This window comes from Salvelinus sp. IW2-2015, unplaced genomic scaffold (assembly GCF_002910315.2).
Source record: "Salvelinus sp. IW2-2015 unplaced genomic scaffold, ASM291031v2 Un_scaffold495, whole genome shotgun sequence".
Taxonomy (NCBI): domain Eukaryota; kingdom Metazoa; phylum Chordata; class Actinopteri; order Salmoniformes; family Salmonidae; genus Salvelinus; species Salvelinus sp. IW2-2015.
In genome coordinates this window covers 675,731-696,041 of record NW_019942562.1, presented here as the reverse complement: position 1 = coordinate 696,041, position 20,311 = coordinate 675,731, and the positions used below count along the sequence as shown (strand labels likewise).

General features: G+C 45.4%; 1 pseudogene; it reads left to right on the top strand.

The window, feature by feature from the left end:
* Positions 1 to 20,311, top strand: part of LOC112068389 (cytoplasmic dynein 1 intermediate chain 1-like) — a 104,800-nt pseudogene that overhangs the window by 72,389 nt on the left and 12,100 nt on the right.

The window sequence follows — 20,311 nt, the reverse complement described above, 5'->3', positions numbered from 1 at the left end:
GGAGCACTGAGGTAAGAAGAGCTCTTTATACTGGACTGTCACTGGGAGCACTGAGGTAAGAAGAGCTCTTTATACTGGACTGTCAAACTGTGGACACTGAGGTAAGAAGAGCTCTTTATACTGACTGTCAACTGTGGAACACTGAGGTAAGAAGAGCTCTTTTATCTGGACTGTCAAACGTGGAAACACTGCGAGGTAAAAGTAGCTCTTATACTGGACTGTCAAACTGTGGAACACATGATGGTAAAAGATGCTCATCTCTATACGGACTCTAGTCAAACTGTGGAGACACTGGAGGTAAGAAGAGGCTTCTTTATACTTGGACTGTCAAACCTGTGGAAACTGAGGTAAGAAGAGCTCTTATACTGGTACTGTCAAACTGGACATGAAGGTAAGTAAAGCTCTTAATACTGGAACTGTCAAACTGTTGACACTAGAGGTAAAGAAGACTCTTATACTGGACTGGCACTTAGACTGAGTAGCCTATCGACTGCACTGTGAACACGTAAGAAGAGTCTTTATACTGGACTGTTCACATTGTGGAACCACTGAGGTAAGAAGAGCTCTTTATACTGGACTGTCAAACTGTGGACACTGAGTAGAAGAGCCTCTTTATACTGGACTGTCAAACGTTGGAGCACTGAGGTAAGAAGAGCTCTTTATACTGGCTTCAAACGTGGAGACACTGGAGGTAAGAAGAGCTCTTTATACGGACGGCTTCAAGACTGTGAGAACAACTGAGGTAGAAGAGCTCTTATATACTGGATCTGTTAAATTGTGGAACACTGAGGTAAGAAGAGCTCTTTATACTGGACTGTCAAACTGGAACACTGAGGTAAGAAGAGCCTCTTTTATACTGGACTGTCAAACTTGGAACACTGGAAAGGGTAAAAAGAAAAAAAAGAGCTCTTTATACTGCGAAACAAAATAAAAATATATAAAAATCGATGTCAAACTGTGGAGCACTGAGGTAAGAAAGCTCTTTACGGACTGTTCAAGCATGTGGACACTGAGTAAGAGAGCTCTTTAATACTGACTGTCAATGTGAACACTGAGGTAAGAAGCTCTTTAACTGGACTGTCAAACTGTGAACAGCTAAGAAGAGCTCTTTTATACTGGAGTCAACTGTGGAACACTGAGTGGGCTTTATACGGCAACTTGACAGGTAAAGAAGAGCCTCTTCATTTCAAACTAGTTGGTCCTCCAGGTCTCCTTTCACTGTTGTTTTCAGGCTTCAACATGAATGGACTGGAGCTGAGAGGAGTTAAGCTGGATACATTTTTGAAGGAGGAGGGAAGGGGAGGGAAGGAGAGGGATGGAGGGAGAGAGGAGGAGGAAGGGAGGTTAATGTGTCCGTGGCAGTGAACCGACTGGACTAGATGGACTGTTTGGAGGGGAGGAAGCAAACGTTGGATGAAGAAAGGATGAGGGATGGAAGAGGGGAGGAGCTGCGGGCTGTTGACTCGGGTTAAAACCACAGAGAGGCAGCGGGGCAGGAGCTGCAGCTGCTGCGAACCTTCGTACTTCCCATTCTGGCCTTTCGTCTGGAGACAGAGGAGCGCACCACAATCACCACGAGACAGGACAGAGGATGAAGGAAGGAGAAGGGAGGGAGATATCCATCGTGCTGGAAGGCCACAGTGTTGGTTTACGTAGAAGAGACGAGGAGCGGAAGGACGAGGAAGGGTAGAGGAGACTAGGGGAGGGAAGGAAGAGAGATGACCCATCAAAAGACTCACTCCACTAAACGACCAAGATAGCATGAAACCAAAATAAATACAACCTAAAATAGAAACAGACAATAAAAACATTATCTCTCTTAGCCTGGATCAATTTGAATATACAGTAAAACCACAGAGAGACAGCGGGGCCACAGAGGCTGCAGATATACAGTAAACCACAGAGAGACAGCGGGGGCCAGGGAGGCTGCAGATATACAGTAAACCACAGAGCACGCGGGCCAGGAGGCGTGCGCAGATATACAGTAAACCACAGAGAGACAGCGGGGCCAGGGAGGCTGCAGATATACAGTAAACCACAGAGAGACAGCGGGGCAGGGAGGCTGCAGATATACAGTAAACCACGAGAGACAGCGGGGCCAGGAGGCTGCAGATATACAGTAAACCACAGAGAACAGCGGGGGCCAGGAGGCTGCAGATATCAGTAAACACACAGAGAGACAGCGGGGCCAGGGAGGCTGGAGATATACAGTAAACCACAGAGCAGCGGGGGCCAGGAGGCTGGAGATATACAGTAAAACACAGAGAGCAGCGGGGGCAGGGAGGCGGTAGATATACAGTAAACCACAGAGGCAGCGGGGCCAGGAGGCTGAATATACAGTAAAACCACAGAGAGACAGCGGGGCCAGGGAGGCTGGAGATATCAGTAAACCACAGAGAGGACAGCGGGGCCGGGAGGCTGCAGATATACAGTAAACCACAGAGAGGCAGCGGGGCCAGGGAGCTGCAGATATACAGTAAACCACAGAGAAGGCAGCGGGGCCAGGGAGGCTGCAGATATACAGTAAACCACAGAGAGGCAGCGGGGCCAGGGAGCTCGGATATACAGTAAACCACAGAGAGACAGCGGGGCCAGGGAGGCTGCAAGATATACAGTAAACCACAGAGAGCACGGGGCCAGGGAGGCTGCAGATATACAGTAAACCACAGAGAGCAGCAGGGGCCAAGGAGGCTGCAGATATACAGTAAACCACAGAGAGACAGCGGGGCCAGGGAGCTGCAAGATATACAGTAAACCACAGAGAGACAGCGGGGGCCAGGGAGGCGCAGATATACAGTAAACCACAGAGAGACAGCGGGCTCAGGGAGGCTGCAGATATACAGTAAACCACAGAGAGGCAGCGGGGCCAGGGAGCTGCAAGATTTACAGTAAACCACAAGAGAGGCAGCGGGGGCCAGGGAGGTCTGCAGATATACAGTAACACACAGAGAGCGCGGGCCAGGGAGGCGCAGATATACAGTAAACCACAGAGAGGCAGCGGGGGCCAGGGAGCTGGCAGATATACAGTAAACCACAGAGAGACAGCGGGGGCCAGGAGGCTGCAGATATACAGTAAACCACAGAGAGCACACGGGGCCAGGACGCTGGAGATATACAGAAACCACAGAGAGACAGCGGGGGCCAGGGAGGCTGCAGATATACAGTAAACCACAGAGAGGCAACGGGGGCCAGGGAGGCTGCAGATATACAGTAAACCACAGAGAGATAGTGGAGGCCAGGGAGTCTGCAGATATACAGTAAACTCTAACATTGTTTTTTTACTTTTTTACCTGTGACATATTAATGTGTGTATGTATCATGGTACACTCAACAGATACACTCAAAGCTCAGATACTGCAAGTGTATGTATTATTCAGTGATATGTTCAACGTGTAGATGCACCAAGTCTATAACTCATATGTGAAGTATATCATGACAGATATTAAAACTTTTTGCAGGAGTGTGTTATTCTTTGGGTTTGAGGAATCTCCTCCCCTTTGAGGGGTACCACAGGAATGTATGTTTGTCTTCTGTCCCAGTGAGTGTGCTTAAGTGTGTGTATGTGTGCTTAAGTGTGTGTGTGGATGTGGGCACACCTTAGCTGGCTAGCCTTTGCTTACCTAAGGCTACCCTAGAGGTTTACTTTCATCTTGCCAATCAACGCCATCAAAAGACACCGCTCTCTCCACAGAGACAAAAAGGCCAGAATGCAGAAGTCGGAATGTTGCAAATATTGTGGTTGTAAAAACATGTAGGTTCAGGTTGTGAGCTGCTAGACTGAGATGTTGACAGGGAGACGTCTAGAGACTGAGAATGCATCTAGTTGGGACCATAGAAAAAAGTTTCTGTGTATGAAATGGCACCCTATTCCCTATATCAAATCAAACCAAATCAAATGTTATTTGTCACATGCACCGAATACAACAGGTGTAGACCTTAACGTGAAATGCTTACTTACAAGCCCTTAACCAACAGTGTAGGTAAGAAAATATTTACTAAATAATCAAAAGTATATATATATTTTTTAAGTAAGACAATACAGAGGCTATATACAGGGGGTACCGGTACCGAGTCAATGTGTGGGGTTACAGGTTAGTCGAGGTAATTTGTACATGTACAGTTGAAGTCGGAAGTTTACAAACACCTTAACCAAATACATTTGGTTAATACATCGATCACCACATTCTTTTGGAGAGATTGGAAACCCACATTGGTCTACATGGACAAGTTCTGGCCTGGTTTAGATCTTATCTGTCAGAAAGATATCAGTTAGTCTCTGTGAATGGTTTGTCCTCTGACAAATCAACTGTAAATGTCGGTGTTCCTCAAGGTTCCGTTTTAGGACCACTATTGTTTTCACTATATATTTTACCTCTTGGGGATGTCATTTGAAAACATAATGTTAACTTTCACTGCTATGCGGATGACACACAGCTGTACATTTCAATGAAACATGGTGAAGCCCCAAAATTGCCCTCGCTGAAGCCTGTGTTTCAGACATGAGGAAGTGGATGGCTGCAAACTCTCTACTTTTAAACTCGGACAAAACAGAGATGCTTGGTCTAGGTCCCAAGAAACAAAGAGATCTTCTGTTGAATCTGACAATTAATCTTGATGGTTGTAAAGTCATCTCAAATAAAACTATGAAGGACCTCGGCGTTACTCTGGACCCTGATCTCTCTTTTGACGAACATATCAAGACTGTTTCAAGGACAGCTTTTTTCCATCTACGTAACATTGCAAAAATCAGAAACTTTCTGTCCAAAAATGATGCAGAAATACTGCATTAATCCATGCTTTTGTTACTTCTAGGTTAGACTACTGCAATGCTCTACTTTCCGTCTACCCGGATAAAGCACTAAATAAACTTCAGTTATGCTAAATACGGCTGCTAGAATCCTGACTAGGTTGCTCCTACCTATCTTTCCGATTTGGTCCTGCAGTACATACCTACATGTACGCTACGGTCACAAGACGCAGCCTCCTAATTGTCCCTAGAATTTCTAAGCAGCTGGAGGCAGGGCTTTTCTCTATAAAACTCCATTTTTATGAAATGGAGCCTCCAGTATTTTGCTGCAGTAGTTTATGTGTCGGGGGGCTAGGGTCAGTTTGTTATATCTGGAGTACTTCTCCTGTCTTATCCGGTGTCCTGTGTGAATTTAAGTATGCTCTCTCTAATTCTCTCTTTCTTTCTCTCTCTCTCTCTCGGAGGACCTGAGCCCTAGGACCATGCCTCAGGACTACCTGGCATGATTACTCCTTGCTGTCCCCAGTCCACCTGGCCGTGCTGCTGCTCCAGTTTCAACTGTTCTGCCTGCGGCTATGGAACCCTGACCTGTTCACCGGACATGCTACCTGTCCCAGACCTGCTGTTTTCAACTCTCTAGAGCACAGGTGTCAAACTATTCCATGGATGAATGAGTGTCTGCGGGTTTTCGCTCCTCCCTTGTACTCAATAGAGGAATTAAGGTCAACAGCTAGTAACAAACTCCCGTCACCTGGTTGTTTAAGGCTTTATATGAAAGGAAAAGCCAAAAACCTGCAGACACTCGGCCATCCATGGAATGAGTTTGACACCCCTGCTCTAGAGACAGCAGGAGCGATAGAGATACTTTTAATGATCGGCTATGAAAAGCCAACTGACATTTACTCCTGAGGTGCTGACTTGCTGCCACCTCGACAACTACTGTGATTATTATTATTGACCATGCTGGTCATTTATGAACATTTGAACATCTTGGCCATGTTCTGTTATAATCTCCACCCGGCACAGCCAGAAGAGGACTGGCCACCCCTCATAGCCTGGTTCCTCTGTTTCTTCCTAGGTTTTGGCCTTTCTAGGGAGTTTTTCCTAGCCACCGTGCTTCTACACCTGCATTGCTTGCTGTTTGGGGTTTTAGGCTGGGTTTCTGTACACTTACTTTGAGATATCAGCTGATGTAGAAGGGCTATATAAATAAATTTGATTCCTGACATTTAATCCAAGTAAAAAATCCCTGTTTTAGGTCAGTTAGGATCACCACTTATTTTAAGAAGGTGAAATGTCAGAATAATAGTAGAGAGAATATTATTTCAGCTTTTATTTCTTACATCACATTCCCAGTGGGTCAGAAGTTTACATACACTCAATTAGTATTTGGTAGCATGCCTTTAAATTGTTTAACTTGGGTCAAACGTTTCAGGTAGCCTTCCACAAGCTTCCAACAATAAGTTGGGTGAAATTTGGCCCTTTCCTCCTGACAGTTGCTTGCACACACTTTTTCAGTTCTGCCCACAAATGTTCTATAGGATTGAGGTCAGGGCTTTGTGATTGCCACTTCCAATACCTTGACTTTGTTGTCCTTAAGCCATTTTGCCACAACTTTGGAAGTATGTTTGTGGTCATTGTCCATTTGGACCCATTTGCGACCAAGCTTTATCTTCCTTACTGATGTCTGAGAGATGTGCTTCAATATATCCACATCATTTTCATCCTCATAATGCCATCTATTTTGTGAAGTACCTTCTGCAGCAAAGCACCCCCACAACATGATGCTGCCACGCCCGTGCTTCACGGTTGGGATGGTGTTCTTCGGCTTGCAAGCATCCCCCTTTTCCTCCGAACATAACGATGGTCATTATGGCCAAACAGTTCTATTTTTGTTTCATCAGGCCAGAGGACATTTTTCCAAAAGTACGATCTTTGTCTCCATGTGCAGTTGCAAACCGTAGATACTTTGTACATGTTCCTATGTTGGAACCAGTTTAGTCTAAGACGATCTCTCTGTTGAATCCAGTTTAGATCTACATACCGGATTCTCCTTGAATATCCAGTTAAATCTAAGACGATTCTCTCTGTTGGATCCAGTTTGTCTGCAGATCTGTTGGAACTCCAGTTTAGAATCTACAGGCCAGGATTCTCTCTGTTGAAGTCCAGTTTAGAAATCTACAGACCAGGATTCTCTCTGTTGTAATTCCAGTTTAGAATCTACAGGCCAGGATTCTTTCTGTTGGAACTCCAGTTTAGAATCTACAGGGTGGAAGTTCTCTGCGATCGGGTTTTATTTGGAGCAATAGCTAGTCCATAATCAGAACTTGGCAAATTCTGTTTATAATTTAAAGTGTGTGTGTATAAAGAGCAGCCTCAATGCCGGCGCCGCTGGGATCTGGACGTGTTGCTGTGGATTAGATACTGAGATCCTAAAAGCTACATTCAGATTATATAGACAGTTATACAGTATGTGACTCAGAACAAGTTTGACAGAGAGCAAGAGAGAGAGAGAAGATAGAGAGGGGAGACAGTGATGAGTCACTCACTCAGCCCATAGACTGATGTAAAAGGCAAATGAAGAAAACGTTGACCTTCATTGTAATGGCTGGGCAAACCGTTTCAATTGAGGCTTGAAATTGGTTCTCTCTTAAGGTTTTCATTGTTTGTGTGGTGTGTCTCTGGTCAGGTGTGTGTGTGTCTCTGGTCAGGTGTTGTGTGTGTGTGTGTGTCTCTGGTCAGGTGTGTGTGTGTGTTGTCTCTGGTCAGGTGTGTGTGTGTGTTGTGTCTCTGGTCAGTGTGTGTGTGTTGGTGCTCTGGTCAGCGGTGTTGTGTGTGTGTCTCTGGTCAAGTGTGTGTGGTGTGTGTGTGTCTCTGGTCAGGTGTGTGTGTGTCTTCTAGTGTCAGGTGTATGTGTGTGTGTGTCTCTGGTCAGTGTATGTGTGTGTGTGTCTGGTCAGGTTGTGTGTCTGGTCAGTCTGTGTCTGTGTGTCTGGTCAGGTCTTGTGTGTGAGGGTCTGGTCAGGTCTGTTGTGGTGTCTGGTCAGGTCTGTGTTGTCTGGTCAGTCTGTGTGTGTGGTCTGGTCAGGTCTGTGTTGTGTGTGGTCTCTGGTCAGGTGTGTGTGTGTGTGTTGTTTCTGGTTCAGGTGTGTGTTGTGTGTGTGTGTGTGTGTGTGTGTGTCTCGGTCAGGTGTGTGTGGATGTGTGTGTGTGTGTGTGTGTGTGTGTCTCTGGTCAGGTGTGTGTGTGTTGTGTCTCTGGTCAGGTGGTGTGTGTGTGTGTCTCTGGTCAGGTGTGTGTGTGTGTGTGTGTGTGTCTCTAGGTCAGTGTGTGTGGTAGTGTGTGTGTGTGGTCATGTGTTGTGTCTCTGGTCAGGTTGTGTGTGTGTTTCTCTGGTCAGGTGTGTGTGTGTGTGTCTCTGGTCAGTGTGTGTGTGTGTGTGTCTCTGTCAGTGTGTGTGTGTGTGGTCTCTGGTCAGGTGTGTGTGTGTGTGTCTCTGGTAGGTGTTGTGTGTGTTTGTGTCTCTGGTCGTGTGGTGTGTGTCTCTGGTAGGGTGTGTGTGTGTGTGTGTTGGTTCGTCGTGTGTGTGTCTCTGGGTTGTGTGTTGTTGTGTGTATGTGTTCTGGCGTGTGTGTGTGAGTTCTTGTGTCGGTGGTGTGGTGGAGTGTCTCTGGTCGGGTGTGTTGTGGGCGTTGTCTTCTGTCGGGTGATGGTGTGTGTGGTCTCTGGTCGTGTGTGGTGTGTGTGTGTTCTGGTTCGGTGTGTGTGTGTGGTGTGTGTGGTTCTGGTCAGTGTGTGTGTGGTGATGTGTGTCTGGTAAGGTGTGTGGTAGTGTCTCTGGTTCAGGTGTGTGTGTTATGTGTCTATCTGGTCAGGTGTGGTATGGGTCTCTGGGTCAGGTGTGTGTATGTGTGTGTGATGTGTCTCTGGTCGGTCGCTGTGTGCATTCCTGTCCCTCCCTGTGGTTCTCACAGACTCCCATAATTGCTGTCGCCTGGCTGAGCTGGGAAGAGAGGGAGGAGAGGAAGAGAGAGGGAGATAGGGGGTGAGGAGAGGCAGGCAAGAGAGAGGCGGAGTGGTGAAGGGAAGAAGGGGGGAGAGGAGAGGAGAGGGAAAGACAGAGTTAGCATTCTCCCAGGCTGTCTGTCTTTATGTCCTAACTAGTCACCTGACTCCCACTCCCTCACCTGTCCAGAATGCATTTAGCAAACCTCTGGAATATCTCTCTGACAGACGTGGGAGGATGGGGGATTTCTCTCTCCCTTTCTGTCTCTCTTGCTCTCTCTCTCTCTCTTCCACTCTTTTGCTCCCTCTGTTTGTTCTTTGATTCTTCCCCTCAGACAGATGTTCCACTAAGGTTACAGTACACCTTTGGAGAGGGAGACTTTCATGTCTTCTTGTTTTTTATGACACTGTGAATGTGCAAAGCTTTTTAATTAGGCCTTTCCCAGGACAAACCCAAGGCTGCAGTTAGCGCCACTCAGTCTGCTCTCTCTCTCTCACACACTGCATCCTCCTCTCTCTTTCCTCTCTCCACACACTCCATTCTCTCTCTCTCTCTCCTCTCTCTCTCTCCTCCTCTCTCTCTCTCTCTCACACTGCATCCTCCTCCCTCCCTCTCTTCTCTCTCTCTCTCCCCCTCTCTCTCTCCTTCTCACACTTGCATCCTCCCTCTCTTCTCTCTCTCTCTCAACACCTCCATCTCTCTCTCTCCCTCTCTCTCTCTTCACACTGCATCCTCCCTCTTCTTCTCTCTCCTCTCTCTCTCCCCTCTCTCTCTCTCTCTCTTCTCTTCTCTCACCACTGCATCCTCCCTCTCTTTCTCTCTCTCACACACTCCAATCTCTCTCTCCCTCTCTCTCTCTCCTCTCTCACTGCATCCTCCCTCTCTCTTCTCTCTCTCCCCCTCTCTCTCTCTCCTCACACTGCAATCCCTCTCTCTTCTCTCTCTCACACACTCCATCTCTCTCTCTCTCTCTTTTCTCCTATCTTCTCTCCTCTCTCTCTCAATTCATTATACTTTATTGACATGGCAAGTTATATTACTTACATTGTCAAAGTACACATATAACAACAATGGTGGGACCAACAGCAATAAGGCATCAATAATATAGTAGGAGTAGTAGTGGAAATGGTATTACCATTTACAGCAACTACAACAACAATATTAATGAGAATAATAATACATTAAAGCAGTAGTAGTAGACCAGTCTCAACCTGACTGAGAAGACACATGACATGGTATGAAAACCAAAACTAAATGGGGAAATATTATTGACATTACATTGCACTGGTCGTCCCTCAGGTTGTGGCAGGAGGACACATATTTGGCTGCCAAAACTGCACATCTTTTTTGTCTTTTATAGTTTAAAATTATTTGTACTGAATGATCATTTTGGGAAAGAAAGATTCTATTAGGTCTGAGTATTTGTCACAGTGTAATAGGAAATGCAGCTCTGTCTCTACCTCTCCCCTGGAGCAGAGTGACCACAGCCTGTCCTCTCTGGGCAGCCAGGTTTGTCTGATGACCAGTCTCTATAGCCAGACTGCTCACTGAGTCTGTACCTAGTCAGTGTTTTCCTCAGTTTTCTATCAGTCACAGTGGTCAGATAGTCTGCTACCATGTACTGTCTGTTTAGAGACAAATAGCATTAAAGTTGACTTAGATTTTTTGTGGTGTCTTTCCAATAGGTGAATGCTGTCCTGAGGCTCTATGTAGTTGGTTTGGGCTAGTGATCTGAGCATCAGAACCGGCTGAGGGGACTCTTCTCTTGTTTCATCTCTTGACATTGTAGGGCTGTGTGATGATATGTTTCAGGGATGCTTATATGTTCTATTCTAATAAGGAGGACTATTGGCCCAATTCTGCTCTACATGAGTTATTTGGAGGTTTTCTTTGCACTTCAAAACTCTGCATGCAGTATTTTGATTGGATGTTTGTCCCATTTGGTAAATTCATTGTTAGAGAGGGGACCCCATACTTCGCTGCCATTTTGAGCCAGATTCTAATTGGAATTTCCATTTTAATGTTGCTTATAATGACACAGAATGCTCTTGCTTTGTCTCTCAGCTCGTTCACAGCCATGTGAAAGCTACCTGTGTTGCTGATATTTAGTCCTAGATTGATCTCTCTCTCACTGCAACCCCCCCCCTCTCTATCTCCGTCTCTCTCTCTGCCCCTCTCTTTCTATCTACATCTCTCTCTCTCTCACTGCATCTCTTTCTCTGCCCATCTCTCTCTCTCTGCCTTTCTCTCTCTCTGCCTCTCTCTCTCTGCCTCTCTCACTGCATCTCTCTCTCACACACTGCATCTCTCTCTGCCCCTCTCGCTCTCACTGCATCCCCCCCTCTCGCTCTCTCTCACTGCGTCTCTCTCTCTTTCTTTGCGCCTCTTGCTCTCACTGCATCCCCCCTCTCTCTCTCTCTCTCTCTCTCTCTCTCTCTGCAGCTTTCTAAAATTTGTTTCGTTCACACCTTAAGTATTTCACTGCAACTACATCTGGGACTCTGTGCAAGTGACTAAATCATATTTCTCTCTACCTCCCTGTCTGACTCATGCTCCCATCTCTCTCTGTGTGTTTCAGCACAATAAACCCCCTCTACTCCTTTGAGGACAAYGCTGACTACATCTATGATGTCATGTGGTCCCCTGTGCACCCGGCTCTGTTTGCCGCTGTGGACGGGATTGGCCGGCTAGATCTGTGGAACCTCAATAATGACACAGAGGTGACTGTGTTTCTGAAKGTGTGTGTGTGTGATATGGAGAGAGAAAGACATGTCTCATTCTTTGTCACAGTATTGCATGTGTGTGTGTGTGCCCTCATCCGTGTGTTTGTGCTTGTTTGTGTGTTTGTATCCGTCTTTGCGTGTGTGTCAAAGCGTGTCCCCAGGGCGTCTCATGTTGGACTGGAGCCAAACCACACAGCCCAACACCAGCATTCCCAGCAGCCACCTCTTTGTGTGGGCGTTCCCTTCCCCACAAGCTCTCCCTAAATCAGCCCGGTGACATCTCCTCACCCACTCCCACCAAACGCACCATCAACGCTTCCACAACCATCATCATAACGCTCCCTTCTCCTACCCACTGAAACCTTGTGACAGCAATGCTCAAAGGCTCCCACAACCATCCCATCCACCAAACACCCCCCCAACATTCCCTAACACTCCCCTCTCCTCCCCACTCAAAAGCTGTGACACCAGTACTCAAATGCTCTCACAACCATCATCTAACGCTCCTCCAACCACCCCATAAGGCTCTCCTCCACTCCAACCCTGTCCCACCAGCTCACAGCTGTCCACAGACCACTCTTCTTCGTCTTCTTCGGTCCTAAGATAAAAATACACCTTTTAGATCTGAGCAGCAATTTGATCATCTCACTTGACCCTTGTTGGCTTCTATCCATCATGGCATCATGTATACGTCCCAAATGGCACCCTATTCCCTATAGTCTACTACTTTTGACCAGAGTCCATCCAAAATGGCACCCTATGCACTACATAGAGTGTAGGGTGCCATTTGGGTTGCAGCTATAGTGATTGATCACAACTGAAGAGATATTTAAGAGTTATTTCTGGCATGTATTGTTGGGGTAAAGCTCTGCTAGGTTACACCATCAGTAACCTCATGGTGCCAATATGTTGCCTTTCTAGCCCAGTCCTTGGTCTTTGCCTCGCCTTCTTTGGCAAGTCTACAATCACTACGTAGCAGTGATTGACATCTAGGTACCTCACCCATAGGTAGGAGGGGACGTGTCTGATCAGAAAACCGATGTTGAATTTCCGAATTGGTTTAAATTAGGTTAGGTTAGGGGGTTAACGTTAGGGTTATGGTAAGGTTAGGTTTTAGATTTTGGCTAGTTGGTCTGTCAATGGGATGCTGGTCACAAAAGTCCCCTTAGGCCAGGATTTAATTCAAGGCGCTTTATTGAACAGCACACTAGACAGCCGAACAATGCACCTTTTAAAGGCATTTTCTACAACGTTTGCGTAGATCACGTTCACAGTAACCGCTGCGCATGTCAGGTCGAGCGTAAATGAAAAGAGGTCACTGCTCTATAACATGCATCGGATTGAATCCCAGCCTTAGTCTCTCCCAGGTAGGAGGGCTCCCTCCAGTACTGTCCTGTCACAACAAACTAAACCTTCCTAAGGTGGAGTAACTAAAACACTGCCCCTCTTCCCCAGAGGCTACTGCCCTCTGTCTACGTTGAGTTACTGAGGGGCGAGGAGGGGCGCTGGGGGGCACAGAGGTCACCCTTTCATGGCTCAGGTCAAAAGTGAGATGAAAGGGGCGACCGCTCCCTCTCTTTTTGGCATTTCCACGGATACCATGTCCACAGACCCTCCTCTCTAATTATATATCTGGTCCATGATTGATATTCTCTCTCTGTCTTTTTCTGTGTGTGTGTGTGTTTCTGTCTTTACCTCTCCCTTTCTCCACCATTCCTCTCTCCCATGTTTAACCCCTACCCCCGATCCAGCTCCGTGATAGTAGCTGTGACATTTGGGCCTTGGGGTTTGCCCTTTTGGGACTATACCATTGGTTCCATTGTATCACTCAAGCACAACTAGCTAAAGATATCCAATGCTGTTTGAACCCAGGTCTGATGGACAGACACACACCCTTAATCCCAGTCTCTAACAGGGCCAGGGGACTGGAGAAGGAAAGAGATTGAGTGTACAGTGGGCCCTGGTCAAACGTAGTGCACTACATAGTAAATAGGGTGCCACTCAGCCACTCCTTCCTTCAGTCTATCTCACGTCCCAGCCCTTCAGCAACAGTGTAGTCTGGAGGAAGAGTTCATTAAGGTTGGACTGACTTCTCCAACAATGTGCTTTATGAGAAACATTTGGAGACACACACACACACACACACACACACATACAAATACACACACACCCTCTCTCTCTCTCTCTCTGAAACACACACACACACACAAACACTGCTAGATAGATAGAATGCGAGGAGCCCACAATGTTGCAACAGTCATCATAACGGCATTAGCCTAGCGGTGGAGGGCCTGGTTCTAATTTCCCCTTCACAAACACACAGCCGCTAGTCTGGTGGAAGCTTCCAGTCAGTCTAATAGCAGCCAGTCTGTGGTTAGCCCTGCTCTGGAGCGGGGAAGCTGTCGTATTAGCCGACGTGATGCCGAGGTTTCTGTCTCCAACGACGACATGTGTCATAAACTAGTCCTATCTGTCAAGTGCAATAGTTCTTCAGCAGGCCCTGATAGCAGACATGATCATATATAGACTGGTCCCAGATCTTGATTGTGCTTTAGACAACCCCTCTGGCTGGACTGCAATAGCTAATGCACATACTGATCTGGGATCAGGCTATTACTCTGGGTCTATGTCCCAAATGGCACCCTATTACCTACATTGCACTTCTTTTGACAAGAGTCCTATGGGCCCTGGTCAAAAGTAGTGCACTATGTAGGGAATWGGGTGCAATTTGGGACGCATGGTGGATCATCTGTGTTCATTCCTCCTGAGCAGCCTATAGCCTCCAGGCTGTCCTGAGTGTAGTGGAGGGCTCTATGAAGATTTATATGGCTCATTAAAAGTTTCATATTGTTATTTCACATGGAGCTGAAGTAGCCATAGTCTACTGTATGAAGACATCAGTCTGTCTGAGAATGTACTAAACATGCACCAATCTGCTGGTGCTAATGTTATTATACTATTACCGCTATGAGTGAAACCTGAAATAGTAGTGTTGAGTTTTTTGCCACTGTCACCTTCGCTTGCTCTTTGGCAGTTCTAGGAAGGAGCATGTTTGTAAAACTGTAATTAATATACTATGCAGGTGAAACTGGATGGATGGGTGGATGTATGAATTGATTAATTGACTGTTGTAACCCTGTGTGCCCAAGGCACCACAGCCAGTGTGACTATTGAGGGAGCCTGCGCCCTGAACAGGGTACGTCGGGGGGCAAGGAGGGCCATCTGTGGATCTACGACGCAGGAGAGGTATGATATGAACAAATGGCACCCTACATAGTGCACTACTTTTGACCTGGGCTCATAGGGTGCGTTGTGTATGGAATAGGATGCCATTTTACTGAGTAACAAGAACAGTCTGTAGAGTCTTAAGTCATAAAGGTCCAATGCAGCCATTTTTATCTCAATATGAAATCATTTCTGGGAAACAATTAAATATCTTACTGTTTTTTAAAGTTTATTAAAATGGTCAAAAACAAACAAAAATATCTTCTTCGCAAAGAGCTCAAGCAAGAATTTTGCTAGGACTGTCTGGGAGTGGTCTGAGTTAGGGCCTAATTGGACGAGCATAATGGGAGGAATATGTAACCTGGAAACGAGATGTTATTGGCAGAGAGGTTTGAAACTCTTTGTTATTGGTCTATTAACTTATACCACCTGGTGATGTTGCCAGGCAGGTCAAAACTACATCCCACCAAAAGAGGCAAACATTTCAGGCTCTTTTCAATCAGCTCTAACACTAAAACGGCCTTATCGTAATTTTCTCAATTCCACAGTATTATTCCTACCTCATTGTGTGCATATAAAACACAGGAGATCATGTTTTCGACTGCACTGGGCCTTTAAGTATACAACCCGTTCTTTTGGAAAATGTCCTCTAAGCTCCATTTAAGGGCCTAGTACGTGGTTAATCTCTTTTACTGTGTGTTTATTAACCCGTCAGGCAGCATTGCCATGAATGTTTGTATTTGAATTTCTCTTCTATTCTTCCTATATCCTTCGTTCTTTTAAAACGGCATCCACATGACTTTTACCTCTACCGCAAAGTCTTTTTGGGCTGTGGCTTGTGCTTTGTGTGTGTGGGGTGTCTTCTAAATGTAGTCCTCTGTAATGTGGTAATTGGAGAGAGGCTGGGTTTAACGTGTGGTTTCTCCATATCTGTGTCCCAAATGGCACCCTATTCCCTATTTAGTGCACTAGTTTGACCAGGGCTCTGGTCAAAAGTAGTGCACTATGTAGGGAAATAGGGAACCATTTGGAACTATCTCCTCTCTCCTCTCTCTGGCGGCCTCCAGTGACGTTTGAATGGTCTTTATGTCCTGAAGAGAGTGAAGCTAGCAAACTCCTAAAAAAAAAGATAGAAAAGAGCTAAAACTAGAATGGATTGTGGGGCTCCTGAGTGGCGAAGTGGTCTAAGGCACTGCATCTCAGTGCAAGAGGGGTCCCTTCAGGCCCTGGTTCAAATCCAGGCTGTATCACATCCGGCCATGATTGGGAGTCCCATAGGTTGGCGCACAATTGGCTCAGTATTGGCCGGGGTAGGCCATCATTGTAAATAAGAATTTGTTCTTACGTGCTTCTACACCTGCATTGCTTGCTGTTTGGGGTTTTAGGCTGGGTTTCTGTACAGCACTTTCTGTACAGCACTGTACAGCACTCTGTACAGCACTGATATCTCACAACTGAGATATCAGCTGATGTACGAAGGGCTATATAAATATATTTGATTTGATTTGATTTGTTCTAAACCTCTTTCAGCTAGGGGGAAGAATTTTTATGTTTGGAAAAATAACGTTCCCAAGGTAAACAAACTATTTCTCAGGTCCAGATGCTAGAATATGCATATAATTGACAGATTAGGATAGAAAACACTCTAAAGTTTCCAAAACTGTCAAAATATTGTCTGTGAGTATAACAGAACTGATTTTGCAGGCGAAAACCTGAGGAAATCCAACCCGGAAGTGCCTTTTATTTGGAAAAATCCCTGTTCTATTGCCTGCCCCTCCTCCATTTAAAGGGGTATCAACCATATTCTTTTTCCAATGGCTTCCTCAGGCTGTGACCAGGCTTTAGACATAGTTTCAAGCTTTTATTTGGAAAAATGAGCRAGATTTTTCAAAACGTGTCAGGTGTCCTTTGATTAGTTCCTGCGCGCGAGAAATGTAGCTCGACATTTTCTTTCTCTGTAGTATTGAATAGGTTACCATCCGGTTGAAATATTATCGATTATGTATGTTAAAAACAACCTGAGGATTGATTATAAAAAACGTTTGACATGTTTCTACGAACATTACGGATACATTTTGGAATTTTCGTCTGCCTTTCAGGCCCGGAACGAGCCTGTGGTTTTCTGAACATAACGCGCAAACCAAATGGCGGTTTTTATCGAACAAAAATAATATTTATTGTGTAACTGGGAGTCTCGTGAGTGCAAGCATTCGAAGATTATCAAAGGTAAGCGATTAATTTTATTGCTTTTCTGACTTTCGTGACCAAGCTAATTTGCGGCTAGCTGTTCTTACTGTTTTGTCTAGTGATTGATAAACGTACAAACGCTTGGATTGCTTTTGCTGTAAAGCATATTTTCAAAATCTGACATGATAGGTGGATTAACAACAAACTAAGCTGTGTTTTGGTATATTTCACACAATATTATAAATATTTTTTGTATTTCTTTTTAATTTGGCACTCTGCAATTCAGCGGTTGTTTACGAAAATGATCCCGCTAAAGGGATCCGTGCAGCAAGAAGTTCTTAACTGACTTGCATAGTTAAATAAAGGTCAAATTTATTTTAATTTTTATAAAAGGTCTAGCAATAGTGCAACATATGGGGAAATGGAATTGTGGATTAGCAAGAGTCCTGCTGAGCTGTTAGTTATAGGCTACGTCCCAAATGACACACTATTCCCTATATAGTGCACTACTTTTGACCAAGGCCTATGGGGCTTTCGTCAAAAGTTGTGTACCAGTGTGTAGGGAATAGGGTGCAATTTGAGACATATTGAAGATCTCAATTGAATAGTCCTCACGTCCTTTCTCCTCTGGCCTTCTCATCCAATGGGTTTTGAGAAGGAGACGAGGGGAGAGGACATAAAGATCTTCCCTCTGTCATAGTAGGCTGTTTATGGTTCAATTACACTGCCTTCAAAACAATAAATGGAACACTTAAACAACACAATGTAACTCCAAGTCAATCACACTTCTGTGGAAATCAAACTGTCCACTTAGGAAGCACACTGATTGACAATAAATTTCACATGCTGTTGTGCAAATGGAATAGACAACAGGTGGAAATTATAGGCAATTAGCAAGACACCCCCAATAAAGAGTGGTTCTGCAGGTGGTGACCACAGACCACTTCTCAGTTCCTATGCTTCCTGGCTGATGTTTTGGTCACTTTTGAATGCTGGCGGTGCTTTCACTCTAGTGGTAGCATGAGACGGAGTCTACAACCCACACAAGTTGCTCAGGTACTGCAGCTCATCCAGGATGGCACATCAATGCGAGCTGTGGCAAGAAGGTTTGCTGTGTCTGTCAGCGTAGTGTCCAGAGCATGGAGCCTACCAGGAGACAGGCCAGTACATCAGGAGACGTGGAGGAGGCCGTAGGAGGGCAACAACCCAGCAGCAGGACCGCTACCTCCGCCTTTGAGCAGGAGGAGCACTGCCAGAGCCTTGCAAAATGACCTCCAGCAGCCACAAATGTGCATGTGTCTGCTCAAACGGTCAGAAACAGACTCCATGAGGGTGGTATGAGGGCCCGACATCCACAGGTGGGGTTGTGCTTACAGCCCAACACCATGCAGGACGTTTGCATTTGTCAGAGAACACCAAGATTGGCAAATTCGCCACTGGCGCCCTGTGCTCTTCACAGATGAAAGCAGGTTCACACTGAGCACGTGACAGACGTGACAGAGTCTGGAGACGCCGTGGAGAACGTTCTGCTGCCTGCAACCTCCTCAGCATGACCGGTTTGGCAGTGGGGTCAGTCATGGTGTGGGTGGCATTTCTTTGGGGGCCGCACAGCCCTCCATGTGCTCGCCAGAGGTAGCCTGACTGCCATTAGGTACCGAGATGAGATCCTCAGACCCCTTGTGAGACCATATGCTGGTGCGGTTGGCCTGGGTTCCTCCTAATGCAAGACAATGCTAGACCTCATGTGGCTGAGTGTGTCAGCAGTTCCTGCAAGAGGAAGGCATTGATGCTATGGACTGGCCCGCCCGTTCCCCAGACCTGAATCCAATTGAGCACATCTGGGACATCATGTCTCGCGTCATCCACCAACGCCACGTTGCACCACAGACTGTCCAGGAGTTGGCGGATGCTTTAGTCCAGGTCTGGGAGGAGATCCCTCAGGAGACCATCCGCCACCTCATCAGGAGCATGCCCATGCATTGTAGGGAGGTCATACAGGCACGTGGAGGCCACACACACTACTGAGCCTCATTTTGACTTGTTTTAAGGACATTACATCAAAGTTGGATCAGCCTGTAGTGTGGTTTTCCACTTTAATTTTGAGTGTGACTCCAAATCCAGACCTCCATGGGTTGATAAATTTGATTCCCATTGACAATTTTTGTGTGATTTTGTTGTCAGCACATTCAACTATGTAAGAAAAAAGTATTTAATAAGAAAATTTCATTCATTCAGATCTAGGATGTGTTATTTTAGTGTTCCCTTTATTTTTTTTGAGCAGTGTATATTATTTTCTAAATCAATGATATCATTACCGGTACAGTTTATTCTAGTAATATTACACCACCAGGTCGTTTATGTAAAAACGAATTTGTTCTCAAAGACACCTGGTTAAATAAAGATTAAATAGATATTCTGGCATATAATGATATACTTTAATATCCTGAATTGCATTTTCAGGGGATAAAATATCCCTGGTGTGTGAGATGGCATACACACTGAGATGTACAGAAATATATGGAATGAATATGTGGATAGTTTCTTGTCACTGTTTTGTTTTGTGTTCATGTAGCGTGACCTCGTTAAGTGCTCAGTAAATACCTTAATTGGCTTTCCTTGTAACTTATAATTGATTGTAATTCCCTTAAAACTATACCATGGGTGCCAGCGGGTTTCTGCTTTAGCCAACTTGACTTGTCGCCATCTTGCCAAACCACATAGCTAGAGCCGTTGAATACAAAACAATCAGATACCCAGGTCTATAAAAGATGTTCCTTAGCAAAACTCAGAGGCTATATGAAGCACTACAATATCCAATCGTAGATCTTCGTAGAACAATAGGCTATGACATGACACATTCTCCCTCTCTGGTTACATTTTTCTATTTTTCTTTTCTTTTGTGTTATTGACTGTATGTTTGTTTATTTGTAACTCTGTGTTGTTGTTTTTGTCGCACTGCTTTGCTTTATCTTGGCCAGGTCACAGTTGTAAATGAGAACTTGTTCTCAACTGGCCTACCTGGTTAAATAAAAGTGAAATAAAAAAATACTTTAAAAAAAAATGCTCTTCTGTGCTCTCCTCTTCCCTATTTAGTGCACTACTATGGGCTCTGGTTAAAAGTAGTGCACTAAATAGGGAATAGGGTGCCATTTAGGACCCCTGGTGTACTCTAAAAGCTCTGGGCCTTGTCACAGAAAACATCTTAAGTGTTTTCCTTAAGGAATAATTACCTAAGGGAATTGTTTAAGAGCATTGCATAAAGCCCCTCAAATATTTATTTAGGTAAGAGCATACAGCGCATTTTCCACATTTTCTTACATTACAGGTGTAACGATTGTCGTCTGGAGAAGGAGAGGAGGACCAAGGTGCAGCGTGGTAAGTGGTCATTTAAAAATAAAAAAATACGAAAACACTTGACAAACA